The 24734-nt window shown below is 35.9% G+C and overlaps 1 long non-coding RNA gene across 1 annotated transcript; it reads left to right on the forward strand.

The window, feature by feature from the left end:
• The first annotated feature begins 4897 nt into the window (after window positions 1-4897).
• Window positions 4898-23716, forward strand: LOC117084811. Its single transcript, XR_004437680.1, has 3 exons — window positions 4898-4908; window positions 15763-15767; window positions 23589-23716. It is a non-coding gene; the product is annotated as an uncharacterized LOC117084811 (long non-coding RNA).
• The last annotated feature ends 1018 nt before the right edge of the window (window positions 23717-24734 follow it).

Raw genomic sequence — 24734 nt, forward strand, 5'->3', positions numbered from 1 at the left:
GTAAACATGTAATTGCACCCAGTGTAACCCTTATCATGAATAAGTAGTGAGTCAACCTAAAGCACATTATATAGAGAAATAATCTTTGGCTAAGTGTATTAGATAATGTTTCAGTATGACATTGAAAAGTCAAGCATCAACCATTTCACTTGTTTACAAATTTGGGTGTCATCTTTGTCAGACCTTCCTTGTGATTACAAAAAGTTGTCAGAGAGTATTTTCTTTAGCACAGAAAAAGGCTCATCTCATTGTGTTTTGGCTTGATTCATTTATATAGTTCAGCAAAAGGTGTTAAATAACATGTATATTTGTCCATTCTGAATAGTCATCATATCCAGAGTTATGCAGAATTGAAAACTACTATGCCCACAAAATTAAATTATGTGTGGAATTTCACCAAGAATGTAGGATTGAACTTTTAAAAGCCTCTATTATTTGCTCTTCTTTCTCAAGTGTAAGAACAAAGCAAGGGGTTCATCTCCACCAAACTTTGCTTGCAGTATATATAATGTTAGTGAAATTCTCTCATTGAGGTCTTCAAAGTCTGCTGGGTTCCTGAACTGTCAGAAAACAAACTTCCTTAATATCTGTAAGGCAGGAACCCTATTATCAGACCAGTATTCTGGAAGGGATTTATAGACATTGCTTCCATACATGAAGTGCAATCCATTTTCCTTAATTGTGGGCTTTTCTTATGTGAATAAGTGAGTTTTATTCTTGCTATGTCCTTGATTCACAATGGATTTGTCTAATTATATACTGGTGAAAAAGGAGGTCACAATGTTAGTGCACCTATGCAAATAACTACATTGCCATGAAAAGTAGAGACTCAGTATTTGCTCCTGTTCCTGGAGTTGTCAGTGAGAAAAAAGATACCATTTTTTAAAGTATCATTTTAGTTTGCAAATGTATATTCTACAAAGAAATAGAAACAGATTTACATCAGAAAATGGCACATCAAAAAATGTAACCAATAATGTTTCAAAATGAAAAACCACATTTAGACTTTCTTCACCAGTTCATTCAGTCCTACTTAATCAATGTGTAAACCAAAAATAAAATTCTAAGACACCAAGCTGACAGAATGGACCCCTCTTCTTGGCTAAGGGGATTCCAAAGTAAACCTGAAAAACTAGTTCAGGCCATGATGGAAAAAGTGGGTCAGACATGCCTCATTATAATCGCCTCCCTTTAGAATTCAGGCACAACTAACCAGAATTAACATTAAAACAGAGCTCTTAAGACTTTTTGTATCAAGAAGATACCAAACTTCAAACTGACTGTAGTCCAGCATCACATGACAGAAGCAGGCCCTGAAAGAAATTGAAGTATTTTACCTCGAAGTATATTTATTTGACATATTTTAAAATGGCCCCTCAAAGTTATCAGTTGCAGGAAAAATCTACACTCTGTAGAGAATCTCCTTCCCTTTCCATGTTTTTCCTGATCCAGGAGAAATTTAGCTAAGAGTCTGGCACCTTTTAAAGTCTGATAAAAGACACTTATCATCTATTCTCTATGAAGCCTGCTACCTAGAAGCTTCACCTAAATAATAAGAACCTTGGTCTCTACAATTCTTTATCTTAACCCAGACACTTCTTTCTATGCATTCCAGGTCTTCAGATAATAACTTTTCCACTCTTTCAACTAATTGCCAATCAGAAAATCTTTGAGTCCACATATGACCTGGAAGATGACCCCCATTCCCCGCCACCCCACAGCTTTGAGCTGTTTCACCTTTCCAGACCAAATCAATGTATACCTTACATGTACTGATTGATGTTTGCCTATAACTTCTGTCCTCTGAAATGCGTAAGATCAAGCTGTAACCCAACTGCCTTGGACACATGTTCTCAGGACCTCCTGTGGCTGTGCTGTGGGCCTTGGTTACTCACATTTTTCTGAGAATAAATCTTTTAAAATATTTTACAGAGTTTGGCTGTTTTGGTTGACAAATTCTTGTCCTATTAGATCTTGGGTCACCAATCTGACCCAAGCCTTCATAACATCTCCTGTTTCTTGACTAAAAAAAAATTTGGAAATCTTCAGTCAGTCCCCTGGTAAAGCCTGATAGTTCTAAGTGATGTGAGCTTAGAAGATGGTACCCAAAAGTCTATGCCTTGAATTAGCTGGTGGTCTTTTCTATGATGTTCTGAGAACATGATTCTTTTCTGAGGACCAAATTCCTAAACTGTAGCTTATAATGAGTCTTCAGGTAAACATGACAGTATAAATCATCTGTTGGTGATAATGTATTACATTAAGCAACATTGTAAGATTCAATGGGAGTAAAATTCTCTGTTGGGTTATAATAGACAGTGATATCAAAAAGATTTGATCCATATTTCCTCTAAAGGTAAAACATATTATGAACTGTGAGAGCATTGCCTAAATCCTGGAGCCTTCCAATTCTTTCTATAATGGGGATATAAGTAAGAATTTAAAAATCTCTGGATCCCAAGCCTTCTTGTGCAGAAGAGAAGATAACTGCAGCATCCTCTTCCAAGTGAATATCTGCTCCTAACATGCCTCAGCCAGATCCCCACGGAAAGGCGGAAGTTCTGAGGCATCTGCTGAAGGACAGCCTCTACAGATCATTCATAAGTAAATTCTTTGCTGACCTCCCATAAACGAGGATATGCCAATTGTAACTTTAGGTCTACAATCTAAGTCTAGCTCCTATTATAAAACTAAAGTCTCTTCAATTCCACACTGTTAATATCTATTATAATCTTATCATCCCAGGTGCAGAACAAAGACAAGACTCACTTCTTCCATCTACCCAGAAACATCTGCACAATTGAGTCTTCTTTTATTCACTTTTTCTCTTCAAACATTTACCTTATTTTATGTAAAATGTAGATTTACTGGGCATTAACTAAGTCTTGTAACCATTTGCCTTACAGCCTACCTTCCCCTCTTCCTAGGTGCCTTCTCCCCATGCCCTTTAAGGAAGTATATAAATACTAACCCCCCTTAAAACCTCTCTGCAAAATTAGCCACTTATGTGTCTGTGGCTGTTTTTCCCAAGTGCACCCTTAAGCTGGTTTAATAAACCTCGATTGAGACTTATGCCTCAGTCACTCATTTCAATTGTTAGGGGTAATCTCTGAAATTTATTTGTATTAGTAATATTTTCTCATACAAAACTAATTTAGAAAAGTTCAGTGTCTCTTGATTTGACAGCTCTTCCTATGCAGCTCTTACAATAGGTTAAAACTAATTAAGAAATATCAAGTATATCATACAACCTGATTATTACTAGTATTTCTCCCCTAATAAGGTGAAATAAGAACCTCTATAGTTATATAGAGACTTCTGGAATACCCCAAACATTATTTATGTATAAAAGATATCTTGATATTAATTTATTTGAATGTACAACCTGTTCTTAGGGCTAAATCAGGAGAGTTTCAGAGGAGATTAGACACTTGATTAAGAGAGGAACATAAGTGATTAAGAAAAATAAATGGTTGTAGCCTGGCTACCTATTAATCATAATGTAAAAAGAATATTTTAAAATAGATATAGCAAAAGGTAACCTAATTCTAAGAGACTTTAGCTCTTTCAGAAATAATTTTTTAAAAAATGATCAAGGGTAGATAATCAAAACAAGGAAAATGCACAAAAAAAGTTATTCTGATGAGATGCAAGATTTCTGTTGTATGGAAAATTACGCAAAAGTTAAAAAGTAACCTTTTATCATTTCTTATTCAGAGGAACTGAATACTCCAAGGCCTTGGCAGTAAAGAATTCACAAATTTGCTTTTTCCCTTTATGAGCAAACTCATCAAAACTATACGAACACATTTCATTGCTTCTTTTCAGACTCATACTTTTTAGGGATATAATCCCAGACCAAAAAAAAAAAAAAAGTTTATTTTCCTAAAACCTTACACAATATTCTATACCTACTTATCTTGATACTTGATAGTTTTATTTTAGGATAAAACTATTATCTTTTTCCCTTAAAAAACAAGAACACATTTCATCACCTTGCATACAATAGTTGTATTTATTTGCCATTATTTTTCTATCTAGAGTCATGCCCATCTATGGCAATTAAAACTTTCAACCAAAGTACAAAGTTCTACTTCACAACAAAAAGTGGGAGGCAGGATTGAGAACTCTCTGTCTTACACAAGCATTTTGGCAGACCAGAGAAACTCATGAGTACACATTACACAACCTCTAAAATCACACGTTCCTTTGACACTCTTAAAGTGGCAAAAATAAAAATGTTCTTGAACATATCTCAAAGGTATAGTCACTCTGTAACATTTAAAATATAAACTATGCTTGGTAACCAAATTTTCAGTATTCTGTGTTGCTTAGAAATTATCTATGCCTCCAAAGATTATGTATTAATTATGATATTAATCAAGGTCTTAAATTTAACTCAGAATCCTGGAGATTCGGTTTAGATTGACAAACAGAAAAATAACACTATCACTATTAATATCTAAAAGTTTCTTGGAATTATAATTTGGTTAACTGAATACACAATTTTATGTGTTTTATAATCTTAATGTTTATATGGAAGAGTATTCATTAATTTGAACAATAAACCAATACAGAATTTTAGGACATTCACATTAACAGTCTCTTCATGAGAAAACAAACCCAAATCTTAAAAAAAAAAAAAAAAAAAAAAGAAAAGAAAAAAGTTTATTTTATACTTTACATTGAAAAAAGTCAGGAAAAAGATATATAACTGTTTTTAAAACTCATCAAGCCAATCTCATTTTTTTTCATGGATTCATTTTGAACATACGAATGTGAATTGCTATATGAATATATTACTGAGCTATTGTTGAGAGAAGTTTTTCTTTTTTAACCCTAAAAGCTTAAATAATTTCTCTAGAGTAGAATTCCTCACTGAACCACAGAACACAGAAAATAATTTGAGTGACTATTTTCTCAATTCTCCTAAGGCTGGTACATACCTAATAGTAATGTAGATGCATCAGAGAAAAGTTAATTGTATACAAAAGATGCCTTAGGAAATTAGGGCTTTATTCTCTGGTGGAGGGGGAGAAACCAATAGTATATACCAAGCAATAGAAATTTTTTTTCCTGGGAACTTTTTGTTTTCTTGTGTTATGTACACCATATGTTTGGTAATATCCTTTTCATTGCTGGACCCAGCACACTGACACTGGAGAGATGAAAGGCAGGACTCTTTGCTACTTACACTTCCAAACATGAGAAGGCTGCTGATGGAGGCAAGAGGCAGCCAAGGTACCCAGCGAAACCCCGCCTTCAAGCCTAAAATAGCCTGAAGGCTGAAAACCCAGTCTGCGGTCTCAGATGAACCCGCCCTTTCCCAGCTGATTCTCTCTGAACAATGCCCCACTGAGCACAGGGAGGCCGGGGTGGAGCCTCGGAAGTTCAAGGCTTTTGCAGCGGTTAGGAGCCTGGTCTCTTCATTTCCTGGGTGGGAACTTGGGATTCAATTAATGAGGTGGGAAAATCAATGAGGACTCTCTCTCACTTTGCTGAGAGTTTTTTTTTTTTTTTTTCCTTTTTCCTTTTCACCACATAAATTCTGCTCCTCACCCTTCTTTGTGTCTGCAAGCCTAATCTTTCCTGGTCGCATGACAAGAACCTAGTTTTAGCTGAACTAAGGAGAAAGGTCTGCAACACTGCCAGGCATGAGCACACGAGGTGGTGCCCTGGGACAGGTGGCAGCAAGCTGTGGCTGTAAGGGGCAGCTCAGGTCTTGCAGTTCTGGTGGGATTAGCTGGGTTTCACAGGCTCCCTGGATAGGATAATTTGAATGATTTGGGTGGGTTCTGGGGCTTAAGGTGTGTCCCTAGTTTTCTGGTACCTGGCCTCAGGGAAATTAGGGAGGGTGTATGATGGCCTAATGTGGAAAGTGGTTAAGCAACTTACTCAACTGCTTAAGATGGAGAACAGACTGGCTTCTAGCCAGAGCTTCAAAACAGTCATGACAGCATTTAAAAGAAAATTATACTTTTTTAGTCTCTATAAACTACTTAGAAACAGAGATCTTTCATTTAATAGAATATATAATTCCACTTATTCATATACTTTGAAAATAGGAAAATATTTCAAGCTCACACAATAAGAGCAAAAGTTTTGCTTAATTATTGGCACACAGACAAACAGATAGTGTGTAGTCAGTTTGGACTGCCATCACAAAATATTCTAGATGGGGTAGCTTACACACGTAAACAATAAAAGTGTATTTTCTCACAATCCTGGAGGCTGGAAGTCTGATTTTAGGGTGCCAGAATGGTAGGCTTCTATTAAGGGTCTGCTTTCTGGCTTACAGATAGCCAGCCACCTCCTCACTGTCTTCTCACACGGTGGAGAGAAAGCAAGCTCTCTGGTGTGTCCTCTTATAAGGGCACTGGTCTCATCAAGAGGGTCCCACCCTCATGACCTCACCTAAACCTAATTACTTCCCAAAGACCCCATCTCCAGATACCATCACATTGAGGGATAGGAATTCAACATACGAATTTGGTGGGGGACAAACTTCAGTCCATAGCACACAGCATGCAGCTTCAGACAAGCAACTTCAGCTATGGGCCAAAAGTAAATACAGTCAAATGCTTTATTGTTAAATCCAACAGTCAATTTTTAATCCTCATCTCAATCTACTGTGAGCCTTTGGCCCAGTTTTGGCTTTTTCAACATACTTTAATACTTTTTTTCTTCACCTGAGAGAATTTTTCCTCTCAGCTTACTTGAAGGAAAGTCCAAAGTGCAGATGAAAACATCTGTAAAGCACTAATAATAATAATAAAAGTAAATGCAGGAGAAACAATCTCACTGGTCAAGATTCCAAAGTACAGATCTCAAAAAACATATCCGGTAACCATCACATACTTTCTTTTTTTTTTTTTTTGAGATGGAGTCTTGCTCTGTTGCCCAGGCTGGGAGTGCAGTGGCACAATCTCAGCTCACTACAACCTCTGCCCCCTGGGTTCAAGCTACTCTCCTGCCTCAGCCTCCCGAATAGCTGGGATTACAGGCACCTGCCACCGCACCCGGCTAATTTTTATATTTTTAGTAGAGATGGGGTTTCACCATCTTGGTCAGGCTGGTCTTGAACTCCTGATCTCGTGATCCACTCGCCTCGGCCTCCTAAAGTGCTGGGATTATGGCGTGAGTCACCGCTTTCTTAATAGAATGAAATTTACATAATAGTAAACATGCTATGGGAGAAAGGGTTAATGCAGCAAGCTGGATGTTTGCTAATTCTCACATTTCTGTAGAAGGGCTTGCTTGTGAGGCTGACTTTGACTGGCATCTAAAACTTTAGCTTTTGAAATGTTTCCCACATGACTAATTTATAAAGCTGTTTTGCATGCCTGAGGGCACTGAACTCTAATGTACTAGCCTGTCTAGAATGTTTGTGCAAACCATGTGATTTATGATGAACACCTGCTTTCCTTGTGGAAGTCTGGGCTTTTGGTAATCGTGGCTGGTAGCACAGGTAGAGAGTACCTGCATGATCAACCTCCAGTAAAAACTTTCCACTCTGTCTAAAGCAGGCTTTCCCAGAAAGAAACACTTTGTGCATGTTACCACAGTTCATTGCTGGAGGAAGGGGCATGTATTGCACACCCTCCTGAGGAAGAACTTTGGAAGTTGTGCCTAGATCTCTCCAGATTCCTCCTGATGAGGTTTTTTGTCCTTGCTAATTCTGTGTTGTGTCTTCACTATAGTAAACTATAGCCATGAGTACAATTAAGGTGCTTGGAGTCCTATGAGACCCTCTAATGAATCACTGAACACATACGTGAATGATCAGAGGACACTGGAAACATGTACAAACAAAATAACTACAAACCAGATTTCCTATAGTCTCTCATTCTTAGATAATAAATGCTCAATGTCCCTAATAGATAACTAAGTATTGGCTTTGTGCAAACCAAAACCAGAACCAAAGTTGAGCATGAACCAGAAATAAAACAAAAAATCAGAGTAAGGGGAAAAATAAGTTAGCAAAGTTAAGTTCTGTTGCCACTTTTGATTCATTCAAAAAGAGCAAACCAAAATAGAGATGAAGTTGCTGCAAGGAGTACTTGAAGAACAGAGATCTGAATAACCAATAGAGAAATACAGTGTGAAATAAGTTTTCTAGGTGATAAACAAAACTGGTTAATATCCTATAGGGCAATAAAACCATAACTTATGGACTTACCTTTGTAACTGACAGAAATCATTTGTATCTTTTTCTGAAAAAAATTAACATGTAACTTCACAGAATCTGAGATTTAATCAGTGTTACATAGAAACTCAAACAAAGGCATATCATGGAGAAATCTTAGGTGGATCTGTTAGGCAAGGTCCCAGAATAGCATTAAAAAGACACACAGTCATTCTTTTGCTCTATTTTTAAGTTATGGGAAATTGTTCTTAACAATGTGATAACACATATACCAGTAATAGACAACTGCATATTCATAGTATACTGAAGAGTATATATGGAAATAATTGAAAAAGAAATTTGTATCAGAAAGTTCATTTATACAACCATAATTCTAACCTTGGTAACTTATGACAAAAGATCATTTGGTTAATTGTAATAAATAAATTATATTACAAAATTATGCTATAAATCATATTATTAAAAGATACTATACTAACACTGGAACAAAATAATGGGTAATATATTTTTCACGAGGACATATCACACTGTATTCTTTGTTATCAAAGTCAATGGAGGACTTAAGTGCTACTTTGAGGTAATGAAGTATAATGGAAGAGGATTCTTCCATAGGATAAGAATTATAATTGCACAAAACCTAACTTTCTGTGAAATAATGGTGTAATGAACTGAATGTGTGTGTTTCCTCAAAATTTATATGCTGAAATCAAATCCCCATGGTGGGTCCTTTGGGAAGTAATTAGGCTATAAGAATGGATGGGATTACCGCCCTTATAAAAAGAACTCAGAGAGCTAGCTTGTCCTCTTCCCATCATGTGAGGATGCAATGAGAAGTTGGCAGTCCGCAACCCAGAAGCCCTCACGAAAGTCCTACCATTAGAGCGCCCTACCCTGACACTCTGATCTCCTACTTCTAGCCTCTTGAACTCTGAGAAATACATTTCTGTTGTTTATGAGCCACCCAATATATGGTACTTTGTTAAAGTACCAAGACAAACTGACCAAGACAAATGGAGGTAGTTACTACACAGTATTCACAATTGACATGTAATCTGCAACACCTATGTCATGTTGCCATAGGATTTCTTAATAATAAAAACAGCTTTCAGTTAATACAGATAGAATAAGATCAAGTTGGATGTCAGAGAAGGAAGGAGGAGAGATTAATCCATTGCCTTGTTTTGAACAACAACCATCAAAAAAGCAGGGGAGGGAGGTATTAATATATTTTAGGAAAACACTTTATAAAATGAGTAGCTTATCTAGCATTTAGACCTTGGCTATTTCCTTAAATCTCTAGGAGCTGAATTGAAGTTTAATAAACTAATGAGAGGACCTTTGATTCTCCTTGCACCAGAAAACAGAGAATGATGTCTGTGAAATGAAAGGTTTCATCATATGTGAGCTAGCTACATTTGCAAGGAAACTGATATTACCCTTGTTACTTTCTACATGTATTCAAGGACTAGTATCACCTTCCACATTTCACAGGTGATCACTGAATATTTTTCAGGAATTTCTTACATCGCTAATGATTAGAAGTTGTTTTTCCCATCATTCCAGTGTATAATCAGGCCAGCATATTTCAGAGAGAAGTGCAATCACATATCCAGGTTCTGATTAACAGAAAGCTAACAGGCAAGAAATATTTAGCAGAAATTCAAAAATCAAGGGAAGAGTAGAAAACTAAAACTGAGACAAATAATGTCACTTTTTTTAATGCCATTGCATATAAACATATATATATATATATATTTTGATTTTCACACTCCACTTGGAAATACTCAGAAACCTGCACCCCCTCCTCTCTCCGTAGGACAATGCAGAGAGGCGCAGTGGACTCAGCTAGGCTGGGAGAGCCAGACACAGCACGACCTGAGAGGCCCCTCAGCCACTGGAGCCCTATCTTTGCCCCAGCCTGCCTGTCTCTGTGCCAGGCTGGATAAGGCACAGGGGAACTTTACTGAGAATAAACATCACTCTGTGCTGGGGCTGGCAGGGGTGTTGAGGGAAGAGGAAAAGCTTGAATCTTTAAAAATAGTTGGCCATTTGCAATTACACTTCTTTTCTACTCTTAAATATTCAATAGGGAAAAGGACAGCCATGACCTTTGAAAGGGGCTGGTAGTTTTCTGGAAGCTGCTATGGCTGGTTAATAGAAATGAGATATGGTCCAAGTTGTAAAGATGCTAAAACTATTTTATAAAGAAAAGGAGATATAACTTGAAAACCGTCACTTTCTTTAGACTTTAGGGGACTGCTGCTATTCAGCAATGCAATGCAGAGAACACAACCTCTTCTTCACATAGTCCTTTTCATCTGGGTCCTTCTTCCAGCTTCCCTGGTGATCCGCACTGAATGTCAGAGCTGAGACTCTAGCAGTTGTCCTTTGTCAGCAAAGCTTTACCCCATCGGGGGAGTAACTCTGACCTTTATTTTCCTCAAACATCACTCATGGCTCACGTATTTAAGAAAACCTCATTGAAGACTCAATGGTAACAACCAAATAACAACAACAACAACAACAAATAGAAGAGCTCATTACATGAGAATCTTAAAACTTGATATAAACTCTGATACTTCCCTGATCTTACCCTAACACCTGTTCTTACAGGGTGATATTATGTAGATCTCTTTTCTCAATCTGAACTTGCTGGTGTAGTCTATGTCCTAGTTGTCTTTACTAAAAACTAGAAAAAAGAAAGGAAGGAAGGAAGGAAGGAAGGAAGGAAGGAAGGAAGGGCCTCTTTTTTGACAACTTTTAGTCCACAGCCCCAAATACTTTTATCTGAACCCAGGCCAAAATATTAAAAGTACTCTCATTATAATCTGTTTAGACAACTCAGTTTGAGTTGTTGTCATGGTATTTGTGTTATTTTGCTGGATTCATGACTTAAAAAATCTTGATCAAAAGCTCAGTCTTTTCATTACTTTTCTAGTAAAGAGTTTCCCCAAGAAAATGTCTTATCAGTGCAGTTCCTTCCAATTTAAACAAAAGACTTTCTCAAGGCTAATTTACATTTCATTGTATTTTATTGTGTTAAGAACACATGAGATCTATCCCTTCTTAAGAAATTGTTAAGTGTATAGTGCATTATTATTGGTACAATGTTGCACAGTAGATCTCTAGAGCTTATTATTTTCCCTGACTGAAACTTTATTCCTGCTGATGAGCAACACCATTCTCTCTTCCCCCAGGCCCTGGCTACTGCCCTTTCACTGAGTTCATAAATTTGACTATTTTGGACATCTCATATATGTGGAATCATACAATGTTTGTCTTTCTGTGACTAGTTTATTTCACTTAGCATATTATTTCCAAAGTTCTTCTGCACTGTTGCAAATCACAGAACTCAAAGTGGATTTAAGATTTACATGTAAGGTCCCAAACTGTGAAAGTTCTAGAAGAACCATAGGGGAAAAACTTCATGGAAATGTTCTCGGGGATGATTTTATGCATATGACACCAAAAGCATAGGCAACAAAAACAATAACAGACAAGTGAAATGACATTAAACTAAAAATCTTCTACACAGCAAAAGAAACAATCAATAGAGTGAAAGGGCAACTAATAGAATGGGAAAAATATTGCAAACCATATGTCTGATAGGAGGTTATAATCCAAAGTACATAAGGAAATTCGACAACTCAATAGTAATAAATAAATAATAAATAAATAAAAATACCTGATTTTAAAATGGGCTAAGGAGAATAGACACTTCTCCACAGAAAACGTAAAACTGGCCAACAAGTATGTGAAAAGATGCTCAACATCACTAATCGTTAGGGAAATGTAAATCAAAACCATAATGAGATCTCACCTTATACATACTCCAATGGCCATTATAAATAAAACTGAAGCAAAACAAGACAAAAAATCAGAAAATAATATGTGTGCACACGGACATGGAGAAATTGGGACCCTTGTACACTGTTGGTGAGAATGCAAAATGGTGCAACCACTAGGGAAGACGGTATGGAGATTCCTCAAAAAATTAAAAATAGAACTACCATATGATCCAGCAATCCTACTTCTGGTTCAGTTCACTAGAATTGAAATCAGGTTTTTGAAGAGATATTAGCACTCTTATGTTCATTGCAGCACTATTCATAATAGCTAAAATGGGAAAATAACCGAAATGTTCTTAAACTGTCACATTAATCATTTTAAATGTTTATTTGAGCAAATGGCAATTTACAAATTGGACAGCACCCAATTGTGGTGCTAGTTGGGGAGGGGAGGAAAGGTTTCAAAGAAAGGGCTTTACAAGGTGAGTGGGAAAGCAAAGAAAATACTTGTTTACAGTTATGTAGTTGCCTTATTTGGATTACCGAGTGGAAATTTCTACTTATGCAGTTTGAGGTTAGTTAGTAGTTTCTGATTGATTAAGTTTAAATTTTATTTCTCTCTAAGTTAGTTATAAGAAAGGCATTCAAGTCAGATTTAGGTTGCTTATATTGAATCTCAGGGCACTAAAGCTGCCTCTGGTGAATTGCCTCCTATTTAATTATTTTAGCAATGTTTATTGACAGATAACTGAATAAACAAAGTGTGATATATCCACACAGTGGAATCCTATTCAGCCTTTTAAATAAACAAGGGCAAATGTTTATTTCTTCATTGAAATGTTAAAATTATCTATGATGCCAAAATGAAAACCTCTATAGTTTTGAAAACGTTAATATTAAAGAACACCTCCAAGAATCGATGGAAGATCTTGTGTAAAGAGGTGTTAAGCCTTTATGATGAAAAAGAGAAAAGAGCTGCTCTCAAATGTTTAGTGGCCAGATTAGCAAATGACTAATACTTAACTTTTTTGTATGTAAAATTTGTAGCTAAACTTCTTGGTAAATTGAGTTTTTAAAATCAGGGAGAAGGACTCTGCTTCTGGAAAGATGGAGTAGACATTTTTTATTTTTCCTATTTCTTCTACTAGATTCAACTAAAAACTCTGGACATTACATATAAAATAAATATAAGAAGACATTGAAGGTAGAAAAAGAAGACAGACTAGCTAGCAACCTCTGGATTCAAGGAACAACATTCTGGTAAGTTACTTGGGTTTTTTCTTTGCCTCATATATCTCAGTCGAAGAAGCTGGCAATCTGTAAACACCAACAGATACAGAAAATAAAAGACCCATAAAAGGCCATTTTTTTTCTAGCCAAAGTACCAGGAAAGAAACATCCTAGCAAGACAAAAGTATTTTATACAGTAAATGGTCTATTCTAGCCATCTACCACAGAAAAGAACTGTGGCTCCACACTTACCAGTAAGGGTGGGGAAAGTAAACTTCCACTTTTGCTAGGCTGTAATAAGGCACCTAATTCCTCCCTTCTGGTGTCAGAGAAGGCCAAGTAGAAAGCCAAGACTTTCATCCTTATTAGGTAGATAATGAGCCATCTCCCTCCCCATGATGTCAGTGGTGACTACTTGTGGATGCAGAATTTCTATCCATCATAAGGTGACCTCCACCCACTCCTGATTGGAGTGCTATCAGAGGAAGTTAAATAGAGAATCAGGATTGCTATCAACACCAGTGGTAATAAGACCCCTCTATTCTTGTGTAAGCAGAAGCTCTGTGGGGAGCAGTTACAAGGCACTCCTATCCCTTCCAGACAAGGAGATGTTCAGTGGAGGCCTACTGGAATGCTACAACTCCATCCATTTCCTGCAGCAATGAGGAATCCTCCTACCCTCAGGTGTCAATGCATGCTAATTGTGGAACCTGTGCTTCTATCCTCACTTGGCAATAGGTGGTGCTCATATCTTTCCATGCTAGAATGGTGTCAAAATAAGACAGCTAAACAGAGAGATTAAACAAGAACAAGAGTTTCATAAAACACCTCAAATATCCAGGTTTCAATTGAAAAACACTCATTATGCCAAGGATCAGAAAGATCTCAAAAATGAAAAAAGGCAATCAACAGATGCCAAAACAGAGATGACAGCAATGTTAGAAATATCTGATGAAGATTTTAAAACAGCCATCATAAAAAAATTTTTTTATGAGCAATTTATAAACATATTAGATAAAAAATTAGAATGTCTCAGAAAAAAGAAAAATCTCAACAACAATGTAGAAGATATAAATAAGAACCAAATGGAAATTTCAGAACTAAACAATACCATAACTATAAAAATAACTCAATGAACAGGCTCAAAAATTGAATAGAATAGAAAGAAGAGTCAGAGGACTTCAAGATAGAAAACCGAAATTACTTCATCTGTAAAACAAATTAGAAAAAAAAAAATAGAGAGCTTTAGGAACCTGTATGTGAAGGCTAAAGTAACTTCATCTTGGATGCTAATCCACTGTGTTGACATCTGATTAACCCCTATTCTAGGAAGGCCTCTGAGATTTTCAGTATGCCTTTTGTTTCTTGATGAGGAGCACTTACTTACTATAAATCCTGTCCTTAGGTCAAAACAACCTTGATGTTATCGTACTTTAATTGTGCTACACATCCCTTTGGAATGTGGGAGGTTCCACCATCTGGTCTCACCACAGCCCAAAACACAGACATGGTTTCTATTTGTAGGTCCTTATTAAACATATATTTCTGAGAAACTGGATATGCCAGCCTCTTTCCTTGGTCTCTCAACTTCCTTGGACTTTGAGGATAGGCTTGTATAGAATAGGCCCACCATGGAACACTGTGAAACTATAATAAAGTTCTAACTCTCATGCCATCTACATCTGGAAGGAAGATAAAAAAGGGAGAGAATAAAAAGGTACTCAAAGAAATAATGACTGAAATCTTCCCAAATTTGACATAAAGCACAATCCTGTAGATTCAAGAAGCTGAGTGAACTCCCAAAAGAAAAAAAACAAAGGAAATTCCAAGAAACATGTAGTCAAACTTCTGAAAACTAAAGATAAAGAATAATTATTAAAAACAGCAAGCGCTGAAAGAAAAGAACTGTCTATTTAGAATCTTATATCTAGCATAAATATTCTCATAATAAAAAAGCTGTCTAAAGAGACATCCTTAAAAATACTACAGATAAATCAAAATTGAATTGTAAAAAATGTTTAAGATAGCACCAGGAAAAAGTAAGCAAAGAAATAAAAAGCAAACATGATAAATGAAAAACCAAAAATAAAATGGCTGGCTTGAGCCCTAAAATATCAATAATTACATTAAAACTAAATGGTTTAAATACTCCAATTAGACTTTTATAACTTACATACTTCGCAGATAACTTGATTGTCTACAGGGACTTCCAAGGGCTGTACACAATCAAACCCCTAGAACTAGTGAGTGCTTTCAGCAAGGTTTCATAAACATAAAAAGCTCTGTTATTAGGTTGGTGCAAACATAATTGCAGTTGTTGCATTGTTGAAATTTGCTGTTTGATATTGGAATACATTCTTAAATAAATGTAGTTATGTTGTACTTCATTTTAAGGCACATTTCTTGCTTTATTTTTTTGCTAAGGACTTATTACTTGCTCTTCATTTTATATTTATTTTAGACTATGGAAATATTAGATAAAAAGCAAATTTGAGCGATTTTCTTACTGAGTTCAAAATGGGTCATAAAGCAGCAGAAACAACTTGCAACATCAACAGTGCAGTTAGCCCAGGAATTGCTGACAAAGGTACAGTGCAGTGGAGGTTCAACAAGTTTCGCAAAGGAGACAAGAGCCTTGAAGATAAGGGGCATAGTGACCAGCCATGTGAAGTTGATAACTGATTGTGAGCAATTATTGACGCTGATCCTCTTACAACTACATGAGAAGTTGCCAAATAATCTATGTCAACCGTTCTACGGTTGTTTGGCATTTGAAGCAAATTGGAAAGGTGAAAAAGTGATAAGTGGGTGTTTCATGAGCTGAGTGAAAATTTTTAAAAATTGTCATTTTGAAATGTTGTCATCTCTTATTCTATGCAACAACAATGAACCATTTCTCAATCGGATTGTGATGTGTGATGAAAAGTGGATTTTATATGACAACCAGCTCAGTGGTTGGACCGAGAAGCAGCTCCAACGCTCTTCCCAAAGCCAAACTTACACCAAAAGAAAAAGCCTTTGTCACTGGTGGTCTACTGCCAGTCTGATCCCAAATAGCTTTCTGAATCTTGGCTAAATCATTACATCTGAGAAGTATGCTCAGCGAATCGATGAGATAAATTGAAAACTGCAATGACTGCAGCAGGCATCGGTCAACAGAAATGGCCCAATTATTCTCCACAAGAACAGCTGACCCCATGTCACACAACCAATGCTTCAAAAGTCGAATGCATTGGGCTACGAAGTTTTGCCTCATCTGTCATATTCACCCGACCCCTCGCCAACCGATTATCACTTCTTCAAGGATCTCAACAAGTTTTTGCGGGGAAACCACTTCCACAACCAGTAGGATGCAGAACATACTTTCCAAGATTTCATCAAATTCTGAAACACAGATTTTACACTACAGGAATAAACAAACATTTCTTATTGGTAAAAATGTGTTAATTGTAATGGTTCCTATTTTGATGGATAAAGATATGTTTGAGACTAGTTATAATAATTTAAAATTCACAGTCCAAAATGTAAAATGTTGTAAAATTACTTTTACGACAACCTAATATATTTCTAAATAGTAGCAAAGAATGCATGATAGTAATACTAAAACTACAATACCACTAAAAATCAGGAAAAAAAAGAGACACTTAGGTATAAATCTAACAAGATATGTAGAGGATTGTATAAGATATCAGAGTATTCTAGAAACTACAAAGTGCTGAGAAATCAAATAGATAAGAAGCCTCAACATGGTACAACTGTTCATTCTGCTCAAATTGATATACAGATTTAATATAACTTTTATTGAATTACACAAGATTTTTTTTCTCTATATAGACAAGATTATTCTAAAATGTGTGTGAAAAAACAAAGGAAGTGAAATAGCTAAAATGATTTATTTAATTAATAATAAAGTAGAATTTTAATCAGTCTAAATGATTTCAAGACTAATTGTATAGGTAGGTAGAGTATTCAAGACTGCATAGTATTAGTAGAAAAGTAGCTCAATGGAACAGAATAAAAACTGCAGAAGCCGACCCATAAAATATGCCAAACTGTTTTTTATTATTAGACTTATTTTTAAAAAAAGAAATTCTAGGTTAATAGAAAATTGAGTGGAAAGTAGAGAAAATTCCTATATAGCCTCTTGTCCTACCCAGTTTCCCTTATAACATATTGTTTAGTGTGGTATATTCATTACGATTCATCAGAGATATTGGTCTGTATATTTTATTCTTGTTGTGCACTTAATTAGCTTTGCTTTCAGGGTGATGCTGGCTTTCTAGAATGTGTTAGGGCATATTCTCTCATTCTTGATTTTTTAGAACAGTTTTAGTAAGATTAGTTACAGTTCTCCCATGTGTGTCTGAAATAAATTGGCTGGAATCCAGCTGTCTGGTCCTGGGCTTTCCCCTGTCACTCCCAGGGAGATGTTTTATAACTGATTCAATTTCGCTATTCATTATTGACCTGTTCAAGATTCCTGTTTCTTCCTGGTTCGATCTTAAGAGGCTGTACGTTTTCAGTAATTTACCCATTTCCTCTAGATTTTCTAGTTTGTGTGCATAGAGATGCTCATAATAGCCTCTGATGAGCTCTTCTATTTCTCTCCTGTCAGCTGTAATGACATCTTTATCATTTTTTATTGTGGCTATTTTAATCTTCTCTATTTTCTTGGTTAATCTAGCTAGCATTCTATCAATTTTGTTTATCATTTTCAAAGAAGCAACTTTCTGTTTCATTGATCATTTGTATTGTGTTTTTATTTTGATCTCAATTTATATAGTTTTGTTAATTTTTGTTATTTATTTTCTTCTGCTAGCTTTAGGTGTGGTTTGTTCTTGTTTTTCTAGTTGTTTTAAGTGCAATGTTAGGTTGTTTATATGAGATCTTGTTATCTATTTGATGTAGACATAAACATTATAAACTTTATTCTTAGCACTGCTTTTGCTGTATCCCAGAGGTTTTGGTATGTTGTGATTCTATTTTCATTCTTTCCAGAAATTTTTCGATTTTTGCCTTAATTTCGTTTTGACCTAACAATTATTCAAAAGCAGATTATTTAGTATTTGTGTAGTTTTAAGGGATCCTCTGGGTGTCAATTTATAGTCTTATTCCCCTGTGGTCTGAATAAGGTACTTAATATTATTTCAATTTTTAAAAATTAACAAGACTTTCCTTGTGGCCTAGCACACGGTTAATTTTTGAGACTATCCCTTGTGCAGGCAAGAAGAATGTATATTCTATTGTTCTAGGGTAGAAAATTCTGTAAATGTCTGTTAAGTCTAGCGTCCAATTTAATCAGAATTTCTTTATTGATCTTCTGCATCAATGACCTGTCTAGTGCTGTCAGTGGGGTATTGACATTCAGTATAATTTTATTGGTATCTGTATATTTTCTTAGGCCTTAGACAAATACTATGTAGTATTTGTCTTATCAGTCTGGGTGCTCTGGTGTTGAATTAATCTCCTTATCATTATATAATGATGTTCTTTGTCTTTTTAAACTGTTGTTGATTTTAAGTGTTTTATCTGATACATGCATAGCTATTCCTGCTCACTTTTGGTTTTTGTTTGCATTCAGTATCTTTTTACTCATCTTTATTTGGAGTCTGTAAATGTCTTTACCATTTAGGTAGATTTCTTCTATGCAGCATATAGTTGGATCTTGTTTTGTTATCCATTCTACTGGCCTGTATTTTTTAAGCAGAGCATTTAATCCATTTATATTTATGGCTAGTTTTGGCACATGAGGTTTTGTCCCTGCCATAATGTTAGCTATTACTGGTTGCTTTGCAGTCTCAATTGTGTAATTGTTTTATATAACCTGTGAGTTTTACATGTTCATGTGTTTTTGTGATGATGACAAGCATCCTTTTGTTTCCATGTTTAGAACTTCTTTGAGCATTTCTTGCAGGACCAGTCTAATGTTGATGAGTTCTTAGTGTTTGCTTATCTTAAAAAGACTTTATTTCTCTTTAATTAGTGAAGATTAGTTTAGCAGGATACAAAATTCTTGGCTGGCATTTGTTTTCTTTAAGAAGACTGAAAATAGGACCCCAGTCTCTTCTGGCATATAATGTTTCAGTTGAGAAGTCCACTGTTAGTAAGATGAGATTTCCTTTATAGGCGATTAGATGCTTTTCATTGCCACTTTTAGCACTTTTTGGTTCATGTTTACTTTGGATAATCTGATAACTATATTCCTTGGTGAGATTCTTGCAATGTATCTTTCAGGAGTTCTCTGAGTTTCTTATATCTGAATGTCTAGATCTCTAGCAAGACCAGGGAAAGTTTTTCTGAATTATTCCCTTACTTTGTTTTTCATACTTTAAATTTTTCTTCTTCTCCCTCTGGAATATCTGCAAATCATATGTTTGGATGCTTTACATAATCCTGTATATCTCAAAGGCTTTGTAGATTCTTTTTGCTTTATTTTTATCTGACTGGGTTATTCTAAAAGACCTGTCTACCACCTATAAAATTATTTTTCTGCTTGGATAAGCCTATTGTTGATGATTTCAACTCTATTTTGTAATTCCTTCAGTGAACGTTTAATTTCCAAAAGTTCTGGGTTTTGTTTTGTTTTTTTTTTTTAATATTATCTGTCTCTTTTTATATCCTGAATTGTTTTTCTGAATTCTTTGTGTTGCTTTTCAACTTTCTCTTAGATATCATGGGCCTTTTTAAAAAGGCAATATTTTCAATTCTTTATCTGATATTTCAAAAATTATATTTTGGTTAATATACATTGCTAGAGAGCTAATGTGGTCCTTTGGGGGTGTTGTAACATTCTGGCTTCTTTTATACTTTCAGAATTGTTTCTCTGATTTCTTCTCATCTGGATAAGCTTTCTCTCCATATTTTTAAATTTTCTGCATTTTGATGGGATTTTTCTCCCCTTGAGGATATGATTATAAGTGTGTTGTGCAGAATATATGGCTTTGGTTCTGGGTTCTTTCAGTGGCAAAGACTCTGTATAAGTTCCTTGATTATAGGTGGCCTTTGTATGGTGACTTTCTCAGATGCTGGGTGTAGTTACAATGCACTGGTTATGAAAGCAGGCTCACTGTGTCCTATGAGGCTGGCATGGCAGAGGTATTAGGAAGTTTATCTCATTTATCGGTGTTGTGCACTTGTGTCAGCAGTTTTTCTTTTAGGTTGTGCAGATCATTCTCCAAGGATTGAAAAGACAATCCTTTCTCCATTGAATTTCCTTTTACCATTTGTTAAAGATCAGTTGACTATATTTGTATGGGTCTATTTCTGTGCTCTCTACTCTGTTCCACTCATCTATGTGTTCATTCTTTATCAATATCACACTGTTTCTTTTACTGTAACTAGTAGTAACACAAATTATTTTGACAAAGGTGCAACAGTAATTCAACAAATTAGCAAGTGGTGCTGGAGCAATTGGACTTATATGGACAAAAATATATTCATTCATCTAAATTTCACACCTTGTATAGGTATTGTTGATAAAAGATTTAAATATAACAATAAAACTCTTTTTTTTAAAATAAGGGAGAGTTGGGATCTAGACTGAGGCAAAGAGGTTTTAGACATCAAAAGTAAGATATGTAAAATTGAAAGGTGATAAATTATACTTATCAAAATTAGAAAACTGCTCTGTGAAAATTTTTTAAAGAGATAAAAATATAAGCCATAGGCTGGGTGAAGATACCTGGAAATTACATCTGACAAAGGATTAGTATCTAGATACTACATACCTATGTGTATACATACCATAATTCAACTATGAAAAATCAAATAATTAAGTTAAAAATGGGCAAAAATCATAATGAGACATTTCGCCAGAGAAAAACAGATGGGAACTTAGCTCATGAAAAATTGCTTAAGTTTATTAGCCACTAGTAAAATGCAAATTCAGACCAATGATATCTCACTAAAAACAATGAGCTATCAATAAACACCTAACACAATGACTGAAATAGCAAGCAGTGACAATACCAAGTGCTTGTGACAACATGGAGAACCTGGATCACTCACACATTGTAGAGTGTAAAATGACACAGTAACACTAAGGAACTATTTGGTGCAGGAGGTTTAGCTTTTACTCTATCTGGGCTCTCAACATGCCTTCCTCACTAAGTTTAATCATTTCTAGCTAACTTAAAATGAGAGAAATGATACTTTTTCTTTCACTTGAACATAGAGGTCATTGCAGTGTTATTTATTAGCTTAATTTCAATATTGTTGTGTTTCAGGGAATTGGGAAGTCCAAGGACAGGGAGAGAGATGAGGGAATGGCTGATTGATGGGGAAGTCAGGATACACACATTTATTGATTAAGTTTACTATCTTATACAGAGGCAGTTTATGGCACCTAAAAACAATTACAATAGTAACATCAAAAATCACTGATTACAGATCACCATAACAGATGTAGTAAGAATGAAAAAGTTTGAAATATTGCAAGAATTACTAAAATGTGACAGAGGCAAGAAGTGAGTACTTGCTGTTAGAAAATTGGTGCTTATAGACTTGCTTGATGCAGGGTTGCCATAAACCTTCAATTTGTTAAAAAAAAAAAAATGCAATATCTGCAAAGCGAAGTAAAGCACAATACATAGTATCTATCTGTATAAAAAATAACAAATTTTATTTTAAAAATCTTGGTGCAATATTCCATATTAAGATGTGCAAAGGAAAATAAAACAATCTCGGGATCCTCCAAACTTCTTATGCAAAAGGAAAAAAAGCTGAGTCTTGCAGTACTCTCTTCCAAATGAATATGTGTTACTAATATTATGTCTCAGACAGATCCCTATGCATAGGTAAAAGGCCTCCAGCATCTGCTGAAGGACTGCCTCCACAGGTCTTTCTGAAGTAAATTTTTTGCTGGCTTTCCATAAACAATGACATGCCAATTATAACATTTAGGAGCTATCTAATTTTAGCTCCTAAAACTCTACACTGATACTGTCATTACAAGCTTGTCTTCTCAGGTGGAGAATAAAGACAAGGCTCATTTCCCCCACCTACCCAGAGATATCTGCATAATTGGTTCTTCCTTACTCCCCTTTTCTTTTCAAACATTCACCTTGTCTTATGTAAAATGTAGATTTACTGGGCACTAACTAAAGTCTCACAGAAATGTATCTGTTTGCCTAACCTCCTTCCCTACATACCTTCCCTCTCCAACTCTAAGGGAAGACATAAATACTAAATTTCCTGAAAACCTCTTTGGAGAAATAGCCATACATCTTTCTGTGGCTTGTCTTTTTCCTGGACGCACCATAAGCAGGCTTAATAAACCTCAGTGATTAAGAGTTATGCCTCAGTCGCTCATTTTAGTTGTCAGATGCCATCATAGGTCAAGGTTCCTACAAAAAAACGTCAAACCAGAGCGATAGCTGGCTTTCTTTCCCAAGCTCAATCCTTGAACACTTAAAGTGGAGAAACAAAACAACAACAACAAAGAAATGTAGAAAATAATTTTAAAACTCTTGGCATGAGAGGCATTATTTTGAACCCTTGTGCAGGGATGTAGCTTTTCCCTGAAGAAGGAAAAAGGCAGGTGAGGCTGTGGGAAGACAACATATAAAGGAACTGTTTAAAGTTCTGCTTTTGCTTCTTCTCTGACATTGCCTCAGGACAAACAGTGCCTGACTTTTGCACTGGCTGCTACTCAAAACTCTAGTCCAGTTACCATCAGAAGTAAATTCATGCCTGGTAAGAAGTCTTGTAGCTATGAAGATGAGATTAAAAAAAAAAAAAAACATTCAAGCAGTTATTTCCAATACCTCCCTATTCAAATTATCCAAGGGCTAGTAAATTATAATTTAAGAGGCTCTCCTAATAAACTTATCCCATATTTGTGGGAATTAGGAATGTTTTTATTGTTCTGTTTATCTTTTGGTCTCTGGGGCTCTCTCCTCAAGAGCTCATCCAGCTCCTTCATCCCAGGAGGTGACTGGAGCTCACTAGACTGGAGACTGCTTTTTTTCCACATGCACTGCCTGACAGTTTAGGCAGTATTCTCATGGGATATAAGCTCACAAACTAAAATAATAAGTCTTTGAAGAGTTCAAATGTTTCAAAAGAAATTAAACATGCTATATTAAAGATTCTATTAGAGCACAAGTACTAGAACAAAAGGACCAAGAATATAAAATTATCCAAATTAACATATGAAAAGAGATAAGGGAAAATATTAGGAATAATAAAGGTACAAAGTTTTAAAAACTCAAGCTATATTAGTTATGAAAAACAAAATATTTGAAATAGACAAATAAACTTCAAATAATTTTAAAACTATGAAAGGTCTCAGACTGAACAACCCATAATAGATCAAAGAGGAGCATTAAGGAAAAGCACATACCTATTTGCTATCTGTGGTGAATCTGTACAGGTCTATAGCAATCTCAATTATTCCCTCTGCAGAAGAAAAAAATTCAACCAAGGAGCATAAGGCAGAATGAAAGAATGAGGTAAGTTTTAGAATAGGAGTGAAAGTTGATTAAAAGGCTTTAGAGTAGGAATGAAAGGAAATAAAATACACTTGGAAGAGGGCCAAGCAGGCAACTTGAGAAATCAACTGTGTGGTTTGAACTGGAGTTTTACACACTGGTGTGTGTATTACTCCATTTTTACAATGCTATTAAAAAAACTACCTGAGACTGGGTAATTTATAAAGAAAAAAGGATTAACTGACTTGCAGTTCCACATGGCTTGGAGGCCTCAGGAACCTGACAATTAGGGCAGAAGGTGAAGGGAAGCAAGGCATGTCTTACACGGCTAAAGGAGAAAAAGAGTGAGACAGAAAGTGCCACACACTTTCAAATAACAAGATCTTGTGAGAACTTAATCATTGTCACTAGCACAGAAAGAGGGAAGTCCATCCCTGTGATTTAATCATTTCCTATGAGATCCCTTCACTGACACACGGGGATTACAATTCAAGATGTGATTTGGGTGGGGACACAGAGCCAAACCATATCATTCCACCCCTGCACCATTCCAAATCTCATGTCCTTCTCACGTTTCAAAACACAATCCCACCTTCCCACCAGTCCCTCAAAGTCTTAACTCATTCCAACATTAACCCAAAAGTCCAAGTCCAAAGTTTCATCTGAGACAAGGCAAATCCCTTCCACCTATGAGCCTATAAAATTAAAAGCAAGTTCATTACTTCCAAGATACAATGGGGTACAGGCATTGGGTATATATTCCCATTCCAAATGGAAGAAATTGGCCAAAATAAAGGGGACACAGGTCCTATGTAGGTCTGAAACCCAGTGGGGCACTCATTAAATCTTAAAGCTCTAAAATGATGTCCTTCGACTCCATGTCTCATATCCCGGTCATGCTGATGCAAGGGGTAGATCCCAAGGCCTTGGACAGCTCTGCCTCTGTGACTCTGCAGGGTATACCCTCACAGCTGCTTTCACAAGCTGTCATTGAGTACCTGCTGCTTTTCCAGGCCCATGGTGTAAGCTGTCAGTGGATCTACCATTCTGCAGTCTGGAGTATGGTGGCCCTCCTTTCACAGCTCCACCAGGTAGTGTCCTGTGGGGACTCTGTGTGGGGGCTCCAATCCCACACTTCAC

Source organism: Trachypithecus francoisi, unplaced genomic scaffold, assembly GCF_009764315.1.
Source record: "Trachypithecus francoisi isolate TF-2019V2 unplaced genomic scaffold, Tfra_2.0 Lachesis_group1, whole genome shotgun sequence".
NCBI lineage: Eukaryota > Metazoa > Chordata > Mammalia > Primates > Cercopithecidae > Trachypithecus > Trachypithecus francoisi.